Below are 15,387 nucleotides of genomic sequence, written 5' to 3' on the forward strand. Positions count from 1 at the left end.
AACTGTCTTCGGTTAAATGCCAACAAGTCTGAGGTCCTGCTGGTCGAGAGAAAAACGGAGTTATGGAGTGAGCATTGGTGGCCTGCCAAGCTGGGCGATGCACCCATTCCCAAATAGGTGATAAAAATTCTGGGTGTGTGGGTAGATGCCACCCTTAGATTTCTGACTCAAACAAAGAAAGTAACAGGAACCTGTTTTGGCATTCTACCAGGGCTCAAACCAGTGCTGAGGTTTTTGACCCGGCCATGAGGCAGGTAATTGTCCAGGCATCAATTCTGTCTAGAGTGGACTATGCCAACTCACTCTATTTGGGAGTCAATAAAGTGGATATCACAAGCCTGCAAAGGCTTCAGAAAGCTGTCGCCAGAGCCTTGTTAGGTCTGCCCAGGATATGTCCTACCTCCAATGCTATCTGTCAGCTACATTGGTTGCCTGTAGCAAAGCGCATTGAGTTCAAGACTCTTTGCATGTCTTCTAAAATCTTGAATTTTTCCTCCCCAGACATCTTGGCTAATTTGTTTACACCTTACATCCCCTCCTACCAACTTCGGTCTATGGGCCAGCATCTGACGGCGGTCCCACGGGTGAGGAGGGTGCGTGCTAGTGGAAATGTTTTCTGGTTTATTTGCGGGCAGACTCTGGAGCGAGCTCCCCACCGTCATTTGTAGCATGGAAAACTACATGGCATTCTGCATGGCCATCAAAACACATCAATTTCCATCATAGATTGTTGTGTGTTGTTTTTTCTGCTTTGCTGTTTTCTGTTCAGCGCTGGGACGCCCCTTTGCCAGGGCAGCTGTGCGCATTCTGGCATTGAGCCATGTGCTTTGCTGTTGCGTACATCATGTCCCTATTCTTCACCGCACGGATATGTTGAAGTATGGGCTTCTTAAGTATGCAGGTCATGCTGCCAATGTATTTCATACCACAATTGCATTTAATTATGTAAGTGGCAAAGCAAGATGTACAAGTGATCACAGAAATAACAAATAACATGATGTAAAAACCTGACAAAAACGCATATCCTTTTTTGTAAATAGTATGAATAAAGTTTTTGACTGTATAGAAACACTACAAATCCCACAATGCCTCATTAAGGCTAACGTGGGTATAAAAAGTGTAACCAAGAAAGGACTCATTAACCGTGAGAAAAGTCGTGGGAGGGCTGAAACGTGTTGGTTTGAGTATTTTGCCAGGAATAAATTGTGCATAATCCAGCTCTGGTGTGCCGCGTCCTATATTGTACAAACAAAAAACAAAATATATATATATATATATATATATATATATATATATATATATATATATATATATATATATATATATATATATATATATATATATATATATATATATATATATATATATATATATATAATCAGAGATCATACAGTGGCAATTCGCACCACGTATATCGAAGCAGGCATCAAGGCAGTTTCTTCGTTCTTAATTTTTTCGCCTTCAGCCATAACACGTTTCGGCCACTAACGCAGACTTGATCACAAATAATGGCTTTTTTAGTTTGCTAATAACTTCAGTGTAATTTGACATATCTTAAAGAAACTTTATAATAAGATTATTTCCTCATTCTTTCATAGAAAGGTTTGAGTTGATCCATCAAGCAGGGGCAGAGGAAAAGCAAAAACTGCTGAACAGAAATACACCAAATTTGTAAGGAAGCTAGATCTCGGTCCAGACAGTGTGCTTTTTTATTATTTGGTGTAAATCTGTTCAGTAGTTTCTGAAAAATTTGTAATAAAAAATATTAGCATAACTGGATGGGTGGTCAAGGCACTCTTGCAAGAGTTTCTTGAACCCAGTTTCCAAACAATAGAGCTTTCTGATTGGCCTAGGGAAATTTGTTTTTCCTTGGGCCTTCTGTGGGAGCAAGCGCTCTGATTATCTGGCTGTCATATGAAAGTAAATGGCATAGTAGCCATTACAGGGGTCCGGAGGTGTAGTCCCCAGTCCTGAAAATAGTTTAAAAAAAGAGATATAAGCAGTCAGTGTGAGGATACCCTGCTTCCCTAGCCTTTGTGGAGGGGTCCCAGAGAGAACCTCCCGGGGCCACAATTATTTACAAAATTAGGAATTTGTCAGCGATCTTACGGGAGTCCAGTAGGATCATGGCATAAAAACGTTTTTAAATGCCCAGCAATACATTTTAGCTTATGTTTTTGGAGGAGGCTTGAGCGTGGCCCCTCCCTGAGCTAGTCTTGGGTCCAAGTGAACCCTTATCTCCTTGGGTCAATTTCACATTTAAGTAGAGGTGGCACACAGCCCACCTCCCGAGCCCATTAAGGCTTCTGGTTCCCCATCCCCATGTCCATAATATTAAAAAAAGGGGAGAGACTAAGTGACCCTGCTCCCTGAGTCTGTTGAAGGCCTGGAGACACCAATATTTAGAAAATAGGGGACAGGTCACATGAACCCCCTCACGGATCTATTTACGGCCCCATTGACACCATCCCCCAGGACCAGAAAATTAACTGAAAGGGGTTGGGGTACATGGCCTCCTTTCCTGAGCCTGTTAAGGACTCCTCGGCCCAGCTCAATGACTATGTCCTTGGGATGGCAACCATGCGACCCTTGGCCCTGCTCTAGGCAGGTCGCCCCCATGCTGCAAAAGAACCACCTGTTGCGCCTTTGTTCCCCTGCTCACTGCAGCTGCCACTACAGCGAGCATGAGGCCAGTAGTCGGCCGTAGGTTTGTGTTGATCCCACTGTGTAACTATCCCATCTCTCTCCTCCTCTGCTGTTTATTTTGTTCCTTTTTGCATCCTTCGCCTTGTACTCTGTGCCCTGTGTCCCACGCCGTTCCTGCCCCCGTTTTTCCCGCCGTTTCATCCGCTACGTCTCTGCCCTCCTGCTCTGCACTGTATTGCCTCGTTACTGCCTCTGTTTTTCACACTGCGATTGCCTTGTTTTTCTCCCATTGTATTTGCCACTGTTTGTCACACTGTAATTGTGTTGTTTTCTCCCATTGTATTTGCCCTGTTTTTCCCCCCTCCCTGTTGTATTCTGTGCCCTTCTGCTCCCTTTTTGCCTTCCGTTCCCTCACCCCCAGATCTCCCACCACTGCGTCCCCTGTGGCCCCGCTCCCCTGCTCGGCCATTCGTCCACTCCCTCCTCCCAGCTGCTCCTCCCTCCCACTTCCCCTTCTTACGGAGGCCGCTGGTCAGCTACGCAGCTGGTGCTCCAAAGGCCTCTCTCCGCTACAATGCCAGCACCCTCCACGCACTCAACACCGGACAATCACACACCTGCTACCTGGCCACCCCGAAGCGCACCCAAGGAACTTTCACCTGCCGGAACTGCAGCTTCACCGGCATCCGCCCACAGTTCAGCGACTCCATCGCCGACTTCGTCAGCACACGCTCTCGCCTCCATGAACTACATCCTCCTCGGGGACCTGAGCTTCCACCCCGAGAACAATGACACTAACACCCACCCACTCCACCTGCAACATACTTGGCCCCATCTTATCCGCAAGCCCCCACATCTCCTTCAACCACACCACCAAACTCCACTGGACCGACCATCGCTGCATCTACTTCACCTTCTCGAAACCCAGCACGCACCACTGCACCCAACAGATGCCTCGCCGCTGCTGGAGCAAAGTCACCGAAGACCAGCTAAACACCACCCTCGCCCAGAGCCCACCCACCAACCCCACCGACCCCGACACCGCCGCCCGCAACCTCAGACAGTGGATCGACGACTATGCCAACACCCTCACCCCGTTTAAGAAACCTTCCAACAGTCACACCAGCAAGAAAGCCAGCTGGTTCACCGAAGACCTCCAGGCCTCAAAGCAAACCTGCCGAAAGCTGGAAAGGAACTGGCTCTGTGAACGAACACCGGACAGCTACGCAGCCCATTAGAACACCACCCGCAGAGACCATCACCTCATCAGATCTGCCAAAAGGGCCTCCTTCAAAGATCGCCTAGACAACAACGCACACAACAGCAAAGAGCTCTTCAACATTGTGAAGGAACTCTCCAACCCCAGCTCCAACACCGACATCCCACCTTCGCAAGACCTGTGTGACTCACTGGCCACCTTCTTCCATCGTAAGATCGAAGACATCCATGACAGCTTCAATGCAATGACCGCCCCAACAACCACTGAGACCTCCACCCCCATGACCACCATCCACACCAACCACCTGCTCTCCTGGGCCAACATCAACGACAACAACACCATCAAGATCATGACCACCATCCACTCCGGATCTCCGTCAGACCCATACCCATACCACATCTTCAACAAAGCCAGCTCTGCCATCGCACCCCATCTCCAGAGAGCCATCAACATCTCCTTCAAAACAGCAACCTTCCCGGCAGACCCCATGGACCTCAAACACTTCCGGACCATCTCCCTGCTCCTGTTCCCAGCAAAGGTCATCGAGAAGACCATCAACAGACAACTGACCCGCTACCTCGAGAAGAACAGCTTCCTGGACCCGTCCCAGTCCAGGTTCTGCAGCAACGACAGCACCGAAACTGCGCTCATCACCTCCACCAATGACATCAGGACACTGCTAGACAACGGAGAAACCACGGCCCTCATCCTCCTGGACCTGTCAGCCGCCTGCGACACGGTCTGCCACCGCAGTCTACGAACACGCCTCCATGACGCTGTGATCCAAGAGAAGGCCCTGGACTAGACCACCTCCATCCTCTGCGACAGAACACAGAGTGTCTGTCTCACCCCCTTCCGCTCCGAAGTCAACGATATCATCTGCGGCGTACCCCAGGGCTCATCCATCAGCCCAACTCTGTTCAACATCTACATGGCACCGCTCGCCCACGTCGCCCAACTGCACGACCACAACATCATCTCTTATGCAGATGACACCCAGCTGATCCTCTCCCTCACCATGGACCCCAAACCAACCTCAACAAAGGAATGAAGGCCATCGCCAAATGGATGAAGAACAGCCGACTGAAGCTGAACTTGTACAAGACGGATGTCCTCATGCTCGGTTCCACCCCTTCGGCCTGGGACGACTCCTGGTGGCCGACCGTACTGGGAACAGCTCCAACACCCATCGAGCATGCTTGCAATCTAGGGGTCATTCTCGACTCTCCATGACTAAGCAGGTCAACGCCGTCTCTTCCTCCTGCTTCAACACCCTCCTCATGCTCCGCAAGATCTACAAGTGGATCCCCACAGAAACGAGAAAAACGGTCACCCAGGCCCTCGTCAGCAGCAGGTTGGACTACGGAAACGTCCACTACGCAGGAGCCTTGGACAAACTTCTGAAACAGCTTCAACGCATCCAGAATGCCTGTGCACATCTGATCCTCGACATCCCTTGCCGCAGCCACATCACACCCCACCTGAGAGACCTGCACTGGCTCCCTGTCAACAAGAGGATAACCTTCCATCTCCTCACCCACGCACACAAGGCACTACACAACTCCCGACCAGCATACCCCAACAGACGACTCAGCTTCCAGACCCCCACCAGACAGCTCCGCTCTGCCGACCTCACACTCACCACAGTCCCCCACATCCAAAGAGAGACCTCCGGCACCAGATCATTCTCCCACCTCACCGCCAAGACCTGGAACACCCTCCCCATCCACCTACGGCAGACCCATGACCTGCTGACCTCCAGAAGACTCCTCAAGACCTGGCTTTTTGAGCAGTAGCAGCATTCCCCACCCCACTGCGCCTTGAGACCCTCACAGGTATGTAGTGCGCTTTGCAAATGCTATGATTGATCGATTGAGTAATTTCCATGCCTGCAGCAGTGCATTCAGGGAAATTATGTCTCCTCCCACCCAGGAGGGAGCAGACATGTGTCACCCTGCACATCATCTGTGCAGTAAAAAAAAAAACCTAGATATTAAGTAGAAAAATAAGGGTTAAAGTAACGGTATAGTTAGGTGAAAACATTGGTGATAATATATCGTGTTATACGCAAAACAACACTGAAATTCAGTTATGGATATTTCTAGTAGCAATAATTTAGGTACTATTTATAGTTCACGCCTTCACCATTAACTGCTAATTATCTCACATATTACATCACTCACGACATGTTCTATGACATAATTGATTACATCACTGCAAGAGCTGAAATTACCTAATTGGTGAAAAGACTGTGCATGGCTGAGGCTTGAGGCATATTTACTTTAGTATAGCTACTTAGTATGCTTACATGTATGCACTAACCGTCTCGATATTCTGGTTCTTGATTTTTTAAGCCTGATATTTCGGTATAACAATATTTCTGAGGCTGTTATTTCGACATATAACCACTGACAGGCAAGAGTAGACACAGAAAATCTGCTGCACTTGAATGGTCTCTTAAATTTCTTGTCAGATTACAGGCTACCCATATTAGCATCAGACTGTATTTCCATCATATGACAAGATAAATCTCTGATATAACATGGAGTAGAAGTTATGGTAGCACAAGGGAGAAATGTATATTGCCAGTTTTTTTTCATATAGCATTAAATGTTCATATCCAGTTTGCTTCAAAACATGCCGTCTTTGGCAAACAAGGCGACTAAGACATACTGTAATTAAGGCATTATTTCAGGATCATACATTTAGTAAGTAATATAATGTGAAATTTGAACTGTTGTCTTCTTCCACAGCAGCAGATAATGTAGTCACTAGACCACAAGGCTTCTATCTAATAACCCAATTTCAATTTGCACTGTACAGGGGAATAGCATTGCGATTTGTAACTGGTATTCTTGTCCCTATACCACGAGATGACAATTTTCATGGCCAAAACCAGCACTAATATTGGTCTTGCAATTACCAAAACATTTCCTGCATAGTTTGTTCTAAGTCCTGGACTTTTTCCGCACAGAAATACCAGATATCCTCTTGCTTTCACCAAGTGGAATTCCTCTATTGAAGCAGAAGTGAAGTAACCAGGTGTGAGCCTGCACCCAATCAGCTTGAGATTAGTCGTGGTGGTACCTACCACTGATATCACTATGAATGAACTCATAATTCGTTCCTTAGGGATACACTGTACATGTTCAACTTGGCACATTATTAACATATTAGTGCAAATTTTCCAATGCAAGAACTAGCAAGAGTTTGTCTCCATCTCCGCTTACACTGGTTTTCAGAGGCACCAGATTGTGGTGAAATGGAAGTATCTACCACCAAACAGGCATCAAAAAATAATTTTTGACGCTACTGACATGGTAACATCTGCTCCCCTTAACCCAGATGGGAAAGGCTTTCAGATGCCTTTGATTTGAGAATTCAAGGCCTAGAAAACCTTATGGCCTAATTACAAGTCTTGTGGTCGGAAGACCACCAGACTCGTGGTGGCGGTCCACCCATCCCTGCACTGGTGAGCCGGCCGGCCCATTACGAGGTGGACTATAATTGGATCACTTGTTCTGCCAGGGACTTGCCAATCACTGGCGGCGGCGCAGTGGTAAGGGCCATTGTAAGATATAAGTACTGCCGCTGTTGAACCGCCATGCATACTACAAGTTTCAGGATCGCCAGCGTTTTCATTGAGGTATTTCCCCCATGAAAAGGCTGGCGGTGCTGAAACAAACAGGCCTTACAGGGCCTCCTTTGCCCTCCCAGCTTCGGGATGCATGCAGGGGGGCACAACATGTGCCCTCATGTGTGCATGTGCCCCCATTCCTGTACGGTGGACATTATAGTCCATGCAGTGCAAGAACCTGTGTGACGTTCCCATTGTGGTGCTATTGCGGTGCCTTTTTCAAAGGCAGCGGTGCCTTTAAAAAGGCACTGCTGCGGGAACCGCCATGCCACCACCCGCCAGACCACAAAATTACTTGTAATCTGGTGGGTGGACGGCAACAACTCTAGGCGGTGCAGGGGTGCATCAGTGGTAGGCCCCCCCGCAAGGCCAAACGTCAAAATCAGGGCCTAAGTGTTTTTGAGGAGCCTGCACAGCACTTTGTAATTTTGTGCTGCAGTTGTTGTCCTTTTCATTCAGGAGTAAATCAAAGCCATGCTTTGAGTCACTTTCCGCCACATAAGTGTTAACGCAAAATGTTACTAAATTACCTCCTAACTCTTTGTATCCTGGAAAGTTGCCATTTTGAACATAGGCTTCATCCTTTCCTTAGAGGCTGGAGACATTGTTCAGAATACAAGACAGGACTACTTGTCTGATGAAAGGTCTGATATGAGCCAGCCACATGACAACCTGTGCAATGAAACTCCACGTCTTTAGAAACCTGTCCGCCTCAATTAGTTTCCTGTACATTTCTGGTAGGTTATAAGTTAAGGATTACACATTTCTTAAGAAAGTATAAAGCTTCTCCCCAAGTCACCTAGCATGATATAGCCCCCTCAATGCTACTGAAGTTATTGATGTATACATCATCACAACTCAGCAGTACTGCCTGTACCCTGGCCATTTTTTATTAATTCTTGTACTGACAGTTGTGTCAGTTATCAATTGTCTTTTGAAGCATTATTTGATGTAAACTGCACTGTATAATGTCTCGTTTCCTGTCCTCTGTGTCTCTTTAGCTGCAGGATTGAATTCATTACACTTAGCTCATTGTCACTACGCATGATTGACTGCAGCCTGCTAGGAAAGGGAAAGAATGAGCAAAACAAATGTTGTCGTGTAGGGAACAGGCACAAATGTCTGGTAGCGGTTTCTAATGTTTCCTCTTAGTGGAGCTCTGCCAGCTCAATAGGTGACACTTCAAAAGTGCTCTACAGTAGCCCAGCTCTGCAATATTTTCTCTCTGCTGACCCTCTTCTACAGGGCGGCTCCTCCATTATGGTGGAGGAGCATCGCCCCCCAACCCCCCTCCCAAGCTGGGTGGAGAAACCAACACAGGCCTCCAGTCTGTGTCTGAGCACCGAAGGTGCTCAGACCAATCTCATCGCTGCTCACATGCCGGAAATAGTATTCCCAGTATGTGAGCTGCACTGGGATTGGGAACTGGGAGCCTGCGCAGTGTGCAGCAGTTCCCACGGGACTCAAGGATCAGGAGCAAGGTGGAGGCCATTGGAGCAAGGTAAGTGCAATATTCTTTATTTATAATAGGTTTTTTTGTTTTTGTTTCTGTTCCCTCTCCACACGCCCGTCCACCACTTCCCAATATGAGTGGCTGCTACTGCTCTTCTACTGTCCAGAAGCAGCTCGTTAATTTAAGCTTTTGAGGCTGCACTCCTGTCTCCTATTTTGTTGTTTTGATACAGACGGCTATCTGTCTGAAACCGAATTGCATAATATAATTCATCAAGTGGGATTTGGCTCAGGGTCTTGATGATGATTGAATTGCTTTCTTTTCTATCTCAGCTCCATGCACTTAATTGAACGACTTTCTTACCTATTCTTGCCTTTGTCATGCCATTAGAACATGTTTCCACTATCCCTGTATTTGATTGGATGAGGTGTATTCTTCCACTGCTGAGATCATAGGATAAATTTTTTTATGTGGTTCGTTTTTCATTTAGTACTCTGAGTGTCCATTTCGTGCTCCTTCCTCTGTCTTTGCATATAAGTAGAATGTACTCACACTCTATTGCTTTTTTCCCTCAACCTGACATATCTATCCTTATGTGTCCAACCGTGTGCAGTGCCTTCTTTCTGCTCTCCTTTGCCTCTTTCCTCCCTTCCTCTTCTGCCTCCTATTTCCCCACTCCCTTCCCCGGCTCTAAGAAGAACATGAGCACCCATGCTTCTCCTTGTAGATAAAGCTAGAGATGGCCATGACTTCTCTGTAGTGCACCTGATGCCTGATGACAGGCGTAGTGATGGCACTTCAAGCTGGTTGCCCCTCTTGACTTTGTTTCTGCAGACACTTTTAAAATGCCCTGACCTTGATAAAGCCAATAACTGTGATTGGCTTTTTGAAAATGGATTTTGTAATATTTTTAAGACGTCATCACATTACATGATGCAACGTGGAATGGCACAATATCGGGGCCCACTACAAAGTATAGAAATAACATATTTATACTTTCAAGTTGACAGCCGCATTGCTTTTTGCGATATAGCACGATGCAAAATGGGGACCATATTAAAATAGCTTTTTTATACTTTCAAAAAGCCGTCACATTGCGTGATGGAAGATGGCATCACACAAGGTGACAGGCAGCTTGGAAGCAGGACAATATTATTTACCATACTTTCAAGATGGCTGCCTTGTTGCATCATGTAACTTTACATTTCACATGTGGCAGACATCTTACGAGTAAAACCAATAAACTTTCAATATGACTGGTGTCTGGTATTGGTTTTGCCACTGCTGGTGCATCTGGAATTGGCAACGCTAATAGTGCTAATCAGAAGGCATTGCAAAACGAGACCAAATGGCTTTGACAGTGCTTGTTTTTTAATGTTACTGCAGTAAGTATGCTATTATGTCACTTTACTCCTCAGTCCGCATGAAAATCAGGCAGAATCATGGCTCTATTATAGGCACATGGCTAGTGCTCGTTTTTCAAATGTTGTACGTTTTTTCAGCGCTTATCTGCTTTTAGCCATAGTCACCTGTGGGCCTCCAGGGTCTACGGCACTGTGATGCAAGATATCCTTGCTAATGGAAAATAGCCTGGGCTATATTAGTCTTCAGTCCTGTTTTGCCCAAAGCTATATGTCATTCAATGAGGTCCCAGCTAATCACTGAATTGCAAGGGATCAGCAAGCCTCACTGACCCCACCCCACTCTGTGACAGATAGGAGTCGGGTTCATACAAGGCTCCAGTGTTGTGAAATGCAATGAGGAGTGTGGAATAAAAGAACAGAGAGAGTAGGTAAAGAGAAGTGAAGGAGAAGAAATGAAAAAGAAGGAGAAAAGCGTATAGGCGAGAGGAGAGAGGCGTGAAAAGGCATGGTTGAGAAAGGGTGGGGTATTGGTTAGATGTGTGAAGAGTGAGTCATGCTATATGAAAGGAGTAGCGATGGCAGAGAGGAAAAAACAAAGGGAATGTTGGGGAGTATAAGTAAGTGGGAGGAGAATGGAGAGAAGGGGAGTAATGAGGGGTGGACGAGATGAGGAGAGAAATGATGTAAGGAAATGAAAAAGGAAGGTAGAAGACATGGAAGAGATCTAATGGTAGCCAAGAATGAGATGAAGTTATAAATAAAGAAAGGACATTGATGTGACATTCAAGGAGGGAGAAAGAAAACAGTAGACAGCAGTTAAAAAGCTAATCGGTGAAAGGATGAGATGACAATAAAGGAGTGAAGAGACAATATGGGAATGGATGAGGGGACAAAGAAGGTGTGAGATGACAATCAAGAAGAGTAAGGAGACAGTCAAGAAATTCACGAGGAGATAGTCAAATAAAGGTTTAGAAGACAGCAAAGTAACAGGCAAGGAGACAATCAAGGAAGGAAAAGGCAATTGTAAAGGGATGGATGAGAAGCAAAACAAGGGAAATATGAGGTCACAGAAAAGGTATAGATAAATCAAGAAAGGAGTGAGGAGACAGTCAAAAAATGGATGAAGAGATACTCAAAGCTGGCAAAAGGAGACAGTCGCAGACGGGATGAGGTGAGAACCAAGAAAGGAGTGAGGAGACTGTCAAGGAAGGAAAGAAGAGACAGTCAAGAAAAAGATACTTGGACAGTGAAGGAATGGATACGGAGATAAGCAGGAAGGGCATGGAGACATCAAAAAGAAGATGAGACACTCAATGAAAGTATGATATGACAAGAAAGGAGTAAAGAAACAAAGAGCACATGTGTAGATAATCAAGGAATGAGTGAGGTGGTAATCAGGAAACAAATCAGGAGACAGTCAAGGAAGGCATGGTCAGATACTCAAGGAAGGGATGAGGTGACAATCAAGAAAAGTTGTGGTAAGAAGAAAGAAGTGAGGAAATATTCAAATAATGTGATCTGTATGTTTTCTGCTTACATATCTCATTGCATTTCTTATATTTGTATATTAAGTCTTCTGAGTGCACCTTTTGCATTTATAAACATGCTGCGTTTAGTATTGATTACACATTTTCACCACATAATCTTTCGTTTATTATAGTTTGATCCCACATTAACTATTCATGTATAGGTATGACTGTCATTTATATGGTGTGATATAATTTACTGAAGGCACAACACAATAAAATTCATATGCTAATTCCTGCATTTCACTTTATTATAATTTAAACCTGGAAAGGGCATGTATTAAGCAGAGAATACTATTCAGCTTCCTTGGAGAGCCTAGCAAAAACATCCCTACTGAAGGATACCAGTTCCTCTGAGCCAAAAGGTCCTTGTCTGCTAGGGAACGCCATAACTGAGACAAATACCAACCTTCTTCAAGTACATAAGCTAACTGAACCATATACCTTTATTCAGCTATTTTAAACAGGTTACAGGCCATTTAAAGACACTCAAAAAGACACTTTTGGAGCTAAGAAATCTTAGCGAGAGGCTTGAGGGGTGGGCTTGGTTACCAAAGACTAAATTTGCCATTTGAAGCAATTAACTATTGACATACCATCACAATGTTGCAATTTGTGTCAAAATTCTGTTTATTAATTGCTTTCATGGCACTGTTGTGTTTAATTTTTATATTTATATCTATACACATTATCTGCATTTGATTAATTCATTTACTTAAAAACAATATTTAAAATATGTCCTGTGGATTTCTTGTGTGTCCATTCATACTGAAAACGTTTTGAAACTTTGCATATGACCTGGCATCCTTCACATGGGTTTTGCCCTAATACTTTGCCTACATCCCCCCTGTTTTTGTTGACTCCATTTTTGCTGGTCTTAGGACCCTGTGCATTCTACCACTGCTGCTAACCAGTGCTAAAGTGCATAGGCTTGCTCCTAAAAACATGTTAGATTGGCTTATACCCGATTGACATATTTAATTTACTTGCATGTCCCTAGTAAAGTGGCTCCACATGTGCCCAGTGTGTGTAAAACTGTAAATTAAATGCAACTAGTGTGCCTGCAGCACTGATTGTGCCACCCTCTTTAATAGCACTTTGAACGTGTCTCAGGGCTCCAGTTTCACCCTTGTGTGTGCAGTTTTAAACTGCCATTTCGACCTAGCTAAGTAAACTTTCTGTCAGGCCCCAACATTCCTTTTTAATGTACATAAGTCACCACTCGGGTAGGCCCCGGACAGCTCAAAGGCAGGGTGCAATTTAGGAAATATACCTTTGTACTTTTAAGTTTTACATATCCTGAAAAACTCTGAAATTCAGTTTTCTCTACGAAAAACCTGCCTCAACCATAGGATAACATTGGAGATGCCTTATTACATAAGAGTTATTTCCAAATGGGAACAGGTAAACAGTTCATGATTTGTGTCTTTGGAATTGTAATGAAATCATAACTTAAGTTGAAGTCGGATTTTTTATTACAACTATTAAAATGCCTGTTAGATTCTGAACTGGGGTGGCGAAGTTAGCTAAACAACGATGAAGGATTCAACCCAGATCTAATAGTGACTGGGGGTGGGGGTCTGAAAAGTGTCAGTGCTCCATCCATCGTCTCCTTATGTTTGCTCTGTTCACCCTAAGTTGGCAGGGTATGCCCAGAGGGGGGTCCCTTGCTCATTGTGCCACTGGTTTCAAGCTAGCCTGATTGATGAGGGGTGTTACCCTGAAACTGGTCACAGGATGCTTGTTTCCAGTCCAGCGAAGACCTGGCTTGGCAGTTTGGGCTGGACTGTTCCTATAATAAACAGGGTCAAGATTGGCATATGCCTGGGTCTGATCTTTGGTGGCGAAGTGAGCTAACAAATGATAATGGATTCAACCCAGATCTAATAGTGACCGGGGGTGAGTTTCTGAAAAGTTTCAGTGCTTCATCCATCATCTTGTGATTGCGTTGTTTGCCCTAAGTTGGTAGGGTATGCCCAGACATGGGTCCCCTCCTTACTTTGCCACTGGATTGAAGCTAGCCTGGCTGATGAGGGGTGTTACTCTGAAACCAGTCGCAGGATGCTTGTTTCCGGTCCAGGGAACATCTCGCCTGGTGGTTCTGGCTGGACTGTTCCCATGAGGAACATGGTTGACGCTGATTTGCATATGGCTGGATGTGAACTGGGGTGGCAAAGTGAGCTAAAGAACGATGATGGAGTAAACCCAGATCTAAATGTGACTGGGGTGAGTGTCTGAAAAGCTTCAGTGCTCAGTCCATCGTCTCCTTGTGTTTGCTTTGTTTGCCCTAAGTTAGCAGGGTATACACAGAAGTGGGCCCCTTGCTCACTTTGCCACTGGATTCAAACTAGCCTGGCTGATGAGGGGTGTTAGCCTGAAACCGGGCCCAGGATACTTGCTTTCAATCCAGGAAAGACCTGGCTTGGCAGTTCGGGCTGGACTGTTTCCATGAGGAATAGTGTCAAGACTGATTTGCATATAGCTGGATCTGAACTGGGGTGGGAAGTGAGCTAAAGAACGATTATGGATTCAACCCAGAACTAAAAGTGACTAGGGGTGAGCATCTGAAAAGTTTCAGCACTTCGTCCATCATTTCCTTGTGTTTACTTTGTTAGATCTAACAGCATTTTAACTGTTTGCCTCTAATTTTGCTGATTCTTTTTTTGTTGGCCTTAGGCCTTAGGAAGTAGTGTAGCTCACTGGTTAGAGGCGGCAGACCCGAGAGCAGAGGACGGCCCGGGACCAGGGTTCGATTCCCGGCGCGGCAGGTTTCTGGACCAGGGTCAGCGGACTCGATAATTCTCTCGCCTCGGTGCCCACTCTGATCAGCGATCACACTCGGCAACTCTGGGCATTAGCTTGCCTCATCTTCACTAACGGCCCCACCAGACCGCCGGGGATGCCTGGTCTCACCCTGGAGATACCCATTAAGGGACCATCTCTCAGGGAAGCCAGGAAGGGTTTCGCAGCGGTCGAAGCGCCTTGGGACCCTACGGGTAAGTAGTGCGCTATATAAATGCCTATACATTTACATTATGTGCACTTTGCCTCTGCCAATATGTCATGTTTGATACCTATGGAATTGTAATGATAAATCTTCTTTAATGGCAAAGTCAAACTTATCATTACAATTTAGAAAATGCCACTTTTAGAAAATTTCAATTTTTCCTGCTTTTAGCCTTGTGTGCCTGCAGTCTGTCTCTGATTGCATGTCTAGGTTGGATGACAACTGGGCTTTGTGTATTCCCCCTAGATGGGAAACAGCGGTTACAACGCTGTTCTTACCATGCAGGTAGGTAACAACGCGGTCATTACAACGACTGCATTGTTACCACGCGTGGCTTTCCATCGCATGTCGTTTCAACGAGTTGCGCTAGGTGCGTGCAACACCAGGGAATGTGTTTGATTTTAAATCCAACAAAATCCCTGCTGTTGCGCTAACTGGAGTAGAAATATTAATTTATACTATTCCTAAGTCCAGCACACCATCTGGTGCAAGTTGTAGAAATGACTTGCTATGTAAAGCCAAGCGTGGTAAAAAC

The sequence above is a fragment of the Lissotriton vulgaris genome, chromosome 7 (assembly GCF_964263255.1).
Source record: "Lissotriton vulgaris chromosome 7, aLisVul1.2, whole genome shotgun sequence".
NCBI lineage: Eukaryota > Metazoa > Chordata > Amphibia > Caudata > Salamandridae > Lissotriton > Lissotriton vulgaris.